The following is an 8,143-nucleotide window of genomic DNA, read 5'->3' on the forward strand; positions in this document are numbered from 1 at the left end:
AAACAGGCTCCTAAGAGACAATAGTAAATATAATATAGTATAATATAATATGATAAAATAAAAACTAACACGTTGGAATCGGATAAAACAAACAGAAGTGAGGGAAACCTGGCCCCTCTTTTTTCCCCAGGGTACTCTTGAGGAGGGAGAAGTGAGAAGTATGTGGATACAAGTATACAGGAGAGAGACAGAAACACAGGATAGCTCGGGAGGACCTGGGTCAAAACCCACCAGCCCCTTCTGTCTCTTCTAAAGGGCTTTTAAAGGAACACCAAGGGGTGGAGCAAAAGACCTCCCCCAGCACAGCGAAGTGCAGACCATCCCAGGTACCTGGTCAAGCCATCCCCTAATGCAGCCCTGCTGTGTAAAGCAAGCTCAGATCTCACTAGGAAGCTTTTGTGGGCTCCTACACAGAAGGAAAAGAGCCCCCCAAAATACACAAGAAGCCGAGACCCATTCATTCGCATACTCAGGAATCCCATAAAAACACTAAGCTAGAAGACATATTATATATAGGAAGGACCTGTAGAGAGGATAAAAAACAATATAAAAAAAGAGAGGATGTAAAATAAAATAAAAAACAATAAGCTAAATTTAAAAGAAAAGAAAGAGCTCTGATGCAACATTATGAGACCGAGACCCTCCAAAGATGCTGTTCAGTGTGGGTTCTCTTGGCCATCTACTGCTGGGCATGCAGTCTACCCTTAGGAGTAGTTTGTTTCCCCAGTGAGGCTCCCTTGGAGAAAACGAAATTTTCATTTGCAAGTGGTTATCCAGTGGAGATTGCCTTTGGGTTAAGGATGGGCTTGTGTTGACTCCTCCCTTTAGCTATAGAACCCTATCTGGTGCAGACCTGTGCATGTCCTGTGCATGCTACCTCAGTCTCCAGGAGTTCATATGTGCATCAATCGAGTTGATTTAGAGGGCTTTGCTCAAGTATGTTGTGTATTCATTTTCATTCTGTTCTAGAAAGTCTTTGATTTCTTTCTTAATTTCTATCTTGACCCATTTTTCACCCAGTAATGAGTTGTTTGATTTCTATGAGTTTGTAAGCTTTCTGATGTTGACATCCAGTTTTAATCCATAGTGGTCAGATAGGATACAGGGTGTTATTTCAATTTTCTGCTTATCAGAAAATTTCAATTTATCTTTTGGGACTTGCTTTTTGTCAGAGTACAGTACATGGTTAATTTTGGAGAAAGTTCCACGAGGTACTGAGAAAAAGGTATATTTTTTTGTGTTTGGGTGAAATATTCTGTAAATATCTGTTAGGTGAATTAGGTTTATAACATCAGTTAGCTCCAGCATTTCTCTGTTTAGTTTTTGTCTGGATGACCTGTCCATTGCTGAGAGTGGGGTACTGAAGTTTTCCACTATCAATGTATTAGGGTCAACATGTGATTTAAGCTGTAGTAATGTTTCTTCTACAAAGTTGGGTGTCCTTGTGTTTGATGCACAGATGTTAAGAATTAAAATGTCATCTTGGTGGATTTTTCCTTTGAGTATGTAGTGTCCTTCTCCATCTCTTCTGATTAGTTTTGGTTTGAAGTCTATTTTGTCAGATACTAAAATGGCTACACCAGCTTACTTCTTATGTCCATTTGCTTGAAAAATCTTTTTCCATCTTTTTCCCTTGAAGTGATGTCTATCCTTGATATTAAGATATGTTTCTATGCAGTAGAAGATGGATCCTGTTTTTGCATCCATTCTGTTAGTCAGTGTCTATTGGATGTGTGTGTCAGGGGGAATTGAGACCATTGATGCTGAGAGGTATCAATGAGAATGTTTGTTAATCCCTATTTTTTGCTGTTGTGGGATGTGTATGTGTGTATGAGTGTGTGTGTGTGTGTGTGTGTGTGTGTGTGTGTGTGTGTGTATACATGTGTGTGTGTATTTTCCCTCTTATGATTTGCTGCTCTAGGATTAATTTTTTTCTTGGATGTCATTAACCTCTTTAGGATGGAGTTTGCCTTCTATAGGGCTGGATTTGTTGATAGATATTGCTTAAATTCGTTTTTTTCATGGAATGTCTGCTTTTCTCTGTCTATTGTGATTGAAAGTTTTGCTGGGTATAATAGTCTGGACTAGTATCTGTGGTCTCTTAGAGTCTGTAGAACTTTATTTCAGTCTTTTTTTTTTTTTTGACTTTTAGAGTCTCCATTGAGAAATCAGGTGTTATTCTAATTTTTCCCTTGTAGCTTTTTTAATATTCTTTCTCTGTTCTGTATGTTTAGTGTTTTGATTATTATATGCATATGTGAATTCCTTTTCTGGTCTAGTCTACTGGTGTTCTGTGTGCTTCTTGTACCTTGATAAGTATCTCCTTTAGGTTAGTGAAATTTTCTTCTATGATTTTGTTGAAAATATTTTTTGGGCCTTTGACCTGACTTTCTTCTCCTTCCTCTGTTGAAAGGTATTTGATTACACTGTGCAAAGTTATGTCACTCTGATTGGTTTAATAAAAAGTTAAATGGCCAATAGCTAGGCAGGAGGTGTAGCAGGGACTTCTGGACAGAGCGAGCTCTGGAAAGAAGAGAGGCAGAGTCGCCAGCAGGGTGCAGAGGAAGCAGGATGGGTAGTGCAGAGTAAAAGTAACTAAGCCATGTAAAAGAACATAGATTTAAAGATATGGGTTAATTTAAGTTATAAGAACTAGTTAGGAATGAGCCTAAGCTAAGGCTTTGCATTCATAATTAATAATAAGTCTCTATGTCATTTTTTGTGAGCTGACGGCCCAAAGGAAAGTCTGACTACATTCTTCTATTCCTATTATTCTTAGATTTGGTCTTTTCGTAGTGTCCCAGATTTCCTGGATGTTTGATGCCAGGAGTTTTTTAGTTGTAACATTTTCTTTGTTCGAAGTATTCATTTCTTCTAATGGGTCTTCACTGCCTGAGAGTCTCTCTTCCATCTCTTGCATTCTATTGTTGAGGCTTGCCTCTGAGGTTTCTGTTCAAGTTCCTAAAGTTTTCATTTCCAGATTTGCCTCAGGCTGGGTCTTCTTTATCGATTCTATTTCCACTTTCAGGTCTTGCACTATTTTATTCATTTCCTCCCACTGTTTGAGTTTTCATAGATTTCTTTAAGGGATTTATTTATTTATGTATTTATTTATTTATTTATTTATTTATTTATTTATTTTTGGTTTTTCGAGACAGGGTTTCTCTGTGTAGCTTTGCGCCTTTCCTGGAACTCACTTGGTAGCCCAGGCTGGCCTCGAACTCACAGAGATCCGCCTGGCTGGGATTAAAGGCGTGCGCCACCACCGCCCGGCTAAGGGATTTATTAATGTCCTCTTTAAGGACTTCTATCCTATTCATAAAGGCCATTTAAATCTTTGTCTTGTATTTCAGCTATGTTGCAACACACAGGGTCTACTGTGGTAGAAATATTGTCCTGGCTGTTATTGTTTGTGTTTTTATGCTGGTATATAGGCATCTGGGTTAGTAATTTTAGATGATGATATCTGGTCTTGTCTTTGTTCTGTGTGTGTCTTGTTCCTTGGTTTCTGTTGCCCCTTCTGGTTTTTAGGAGGGTGTGGTGGCTGTGTGTTGTCTGGTACATAATTCTGAGATCCTGATAGGTATGGGGGTTCTGGGTAAAATGTGTGTCTAGGTATTGGGAGCTCACACTTAGGAATGGGATGGGCTGAAGGGGGCCATGGGGGTCTACAAATGGGGGGAACTTAGGACCTGCTTAGTTCCATGGGAGTAGGGACAGGGACTGAGGGAAGGCCACCACAAATAGTCTGCTACAGAGCTGGGAATGGGACTAGGGGATTGGATCTGGAGGAGAGGAGAGGAAGTGACCATCTGAAGCTCATCTACCTGCTTCTTTGGTCTGCTCACTTCTCTGCCAGGCTTCTGTGATCTTTGACATTCTGTGTCCTGGGGTTCACGGTAATTCTCTTTGGAGAACATTTCCATAGGACTAGTGGGTTGGGGATGGATACTGTCTTGGCGGTTCGTGTTGTTTGTAGTTTTGCAATGTGACATGGACATGTGGATCTCTTTCACTGTTTGTATGCCAGATATGAGACTCTAGCCTGCCTCAGGCTGAGCCAGTGCTTCGGGGACGGCAGGGGCAGGCAGGACCCTGGGAAGCCCGCCAGGCAAAGGCCTTTCGGACTGTGTGTCTAGGGCTAGGCCTGGGAATGTGGAGGCTGTGCAAGCTGGCTTGGTTCTGAGGGAACTCACCGGGGAGACTGGCACCGGAGCATCTCGGCCAGAGCTAAGCCTTGTCGGGTGGATGGTGCTGTTAGGTGAGGTTTTGGGAAGTTCACCAGGCAAAGCCAGTGCAGAGGCTGTTATGATTATGAAGCATTTCTTAAAAGTCACAACCAAGATCAGTCAGATAGTTTTTTAGTGGTTCTTTAAAATGCATTTAGAGTAGACACACAATTTGTGTTTTACAAAGCCGTGTTCCTTTTAATCTTGATCTACTTTTTTTCTATGATAGCTGCACCTTATAATTCTCTCTCTCTCTATATATGTACATATACACATGTATACTACATACACACACACACACACACACACACACACACACACACACACACACACTTCTTCTCTTCCTAGACTAAGACTTACGAAGGTCAAGACTTCATCTGTGTTGTTCACTACTGTGTTTCACCTCCCTGTAACAAACTGCTGCAGTCTGACCTCAAGCCTATCTGAATCCATTAATGCATAGTAAAGCCATACAATAGCAACAGCATAAGATTTCCATGAGTCTGTCCTACTCGCTCCATGGCAGAGTACCCTGTGCCCACGTGGGGGTCATGTCAGAGGTAACTTCTGTACCCCAGGGTGCTCTCATATGGCCCTTCAGCACAAACAGGGCTACAAGAGGGCTGCTGTGTGTTCTCAGTGTCTCAGGAAGATGTTGAACAGTTTCTGTTTTGAACTTGCTCATTTTGTCTTAGCCACCTCTGTACCGGCCAGGACTTATTCTGGATGTGGCACCACCAACCCGTATTTTGAGTCTGAATTCTCTCTTTCCTCATCAGACCCGCTTGGTCTCTGTAGAAGATCACCTCTGTGCTCTGTAAGATTATCGGGAAGCCTCACTGCTTCTGTGAGTGGCTCGGACATTCCTGGATGCACATGTGTGGGAGTTACTTTCTAATGAAACACTTCCCTCTCGTTACCCCTCCCCCATTCCGTGGCCTCACATCTCCTGTCATCTCAGTTCATTCACAGGCTGAGATTTTTGCTCCTAAGCAAATATAAAGCTTAAGCTTAAATTTAAGCTTCAGCTCTACCAGAAAAACGGTGGCTGGTCCCATTATTAGATTATTACCCTTATCATTTTTGTATGTGCATGTTCAGCTCGAGTGTTTTTCCTCAGGAGCCATTAACTTTGTTTTTCTTTTTTTCTTTTTTAATTTCTTATTTTATGTGTTACGGGTGTTTTGCATGCATGTATGTCTCTACGCTCCTTGGGTGCCTGGTGCCTGAGAAGACCAGAAGATAGTAGTGGATCTCCTGGAACTGGAATTATAGACGGTTGTAAGTCAGCATGTGTGTGCAGGGGATCAAATCTGGGTCCTCTGCAAGAGCAGCCACTTCTCTTAACCCACGAGGTATCTCTCCAGCCTTCACCTTGTCTCTTACCTGGGGCTGGATGCTTAGGATAAACTGGCTGCCCTAGAGACCTATCTGTTTCCACGGCATGGGGCTTTTTACATGGGTGCTGGGCATCCAACTTAGGTCTTCATACTTGCATGGCAGACAGTCTACCAATGAGCCAACCACCGCCCCCATTACCATTATCATAGACTACAGTATTTGCTAATATTAACTGCACCAAAATTATTTACCAGTCAGGTTTTCCTCTCTGACTTATTATAGTTTTATTTAAAAATAATATTTAGTTACTTATATTATTTTCTTTTCTAGACAGGATCTCATTATATAGCCCTTGCTTGTTTGGAACGTGCTTTATAGACCAAGCTGGCCTTGAACTCACAGAGCTCTGCCTGCCTTTGTAGCCCAGGTGCTGGGATTAAAGGAGTATGCCAGTAAATTCAGCTCTGGCTTTATTTTAAAAGAGGGAAAATGATCTGTTTTTAATCAACTATGGATTTTTTGTGTCTTAGAGATTAGGAGCTGATGGCCAGAGGTCCAACCCCAGCTGCAGGCTTTGGATTGCTCACATCTGGTCAAGCGGGGATGGTGATAACATCTGTGAGAGCATCTGTCGAAAATGGGAGCACCATGAGCACGTGTGTCACTGCTGTTGCATACGTGCGTCACTACTGTTGCGTGAGAAGGTTTACATTTTGAAGGCTTGTAGCAATTGCCTTTCTTTTGATTCAGCTCAAGAACATTTAGGTGTTTGCCTCCAGGACATTGACTATATCCTATAGAGAATTTCCCACAAACCCCTGGGACGGCCACAGCTGAACAGCTCTAAACTTGTTACACTGTAAAAACTTTGGCCTTTTAAAAAAAAAAAATCACTGGAAAGGTATTTTAACTTTTAGGAGAAGCACACTTGAGGCTAATCACTCTCCCCACCCCAAAGCTTACAACAACAAAACCCCAGGCACCAATTCAGTTTCTCAATCATTTTTCAAAACGTATATTTAAAATGTGTATTGCCTTAAATGTATATTGTGATAAAATACACAATTCTTGGAAAAATATAACAAAACTGAATTACTGAATTACACACACACACACACACACACACACACACACACACACACACACACACAAAATAACCAACTAGTCCCATAACCTCTAAAGAACTAGAACCAGAAATTAGAAATATGTCCCCAAACACTGCAATTCTGGAAGAAACAAGTTCTGTGAAACATCTAGATGAACTAACTTTAGGCCTATAAAACATCTCCCACCACTGCAAATAGTATGAAAATTCAAAGAATAAAACAAAAAAACAATTAACAAGATTCTCCCAAGGAACAGAAAATTGGCCAATATGCAGGCAGGGTCCTGACATCGTCCAGTGCTCATTACTACCTGGTCTCTCTGAACATGCGCATGAAGTCCCCTCATAAATGATGGGGCCCGCCCACCTTCTCTTTCTTCTCCCTCCCCCTCTCTCTCCTCCTCTCCTTTTCCCTCCCCCTCCCTCTCTTTTCCCATGCGGCAGCTCTGACCACCCCCCCATCCCTCCCCCCCCACCTCCCTCCCCCCCACCCTCCATCTCCCTCCCCCTTCCACCACTAATAAAACTCTTGACCAGATCGCTGTGTACATGGCGTGTCTCTGTCTCTTATCCCCGGTGGGGCTCCTTGGCTCCAACCCACCAAGGTCTCTCTCCTGCCGTTTTTTAAAATACAATACTACTCCTCGGATTAGTCACTTATGCCTGTGTAAACAAGGTATAAAACAAGGTAAGCATTAATTATTCACAAATTGCATCCTTTAATGTCAAAAATTATAAAACCAAACAAAACGAGAAGCTGGTCGACAATGTGCAGGAAATAAGCATGTTTCTCTGTAGCACAGGAAACCCACTGAGAGCACAGGTTAGATGTGGTGAGGATGGGGAAGTGAGTGAGGGGACCCAGGAACCCCAAAGTCACTTCCGGTGGTTTGCCTCAAGCCACCCTCTTCAGGTTTCCTCCCTTCCCCTGTTGAATTGAAGAAAGAGAGTCTGCAATGGGGAAAGTTCTTTCCACATTAGAAAACCAGTAAGCATTTCCAATGCCAATGCCATGACTCTAGGTTTCTCTCCCTATCCCCATCCCTTTACGTTGTCCTGTCTTGGTAGAGATCCAACAACCAGCTCTCTAGGTGTGCTTTCCTGGTTGCTGTGGTGTGAATGCTCCCAGGGACGATTTTGAGCTGTCACATGATGTCCTTGAACACAGGGTATAGAAGACACAGAGCACCAGTGGTGGCCTGTGTGGGCTCCTGCAGCTGGGTCCCACATATCATTGCCTAAGATGACTGATACCCAGTATCTTTTTTTTTGTTTTGTTTGTTTTTGAGACAGAGTCTCACTATGTATCTCTGGCTTCCTGGACTTCGCTATGTAGACCAGGCTAGCCTTAACTCACAAAGATCTTCCTACCTCTGTCTAGCAAGTGCTGGGATTAAAAGGTATGGGCTACCATGCCTGGCCCAGCAGTATCTTTTCTTATGCAAGTATTCTGTTTGATTTTCCCTGT

This window comes from Peromyscus californicus, unplaced genomic scaffold, assembly GCF_007827085.1.
Source record: "Peromyscus californicus insignis strain IS unplaced genomic scaffold, ASM782708v3 Scaffold_15__1_contigs__length_86483966, whole genome shotgun sequence".
NCBI lineage: Eukaryota > Metazoa > Chordata > Mammalia > Rodentia > Cricetidae > Peromyscus > Peromyscus californicus.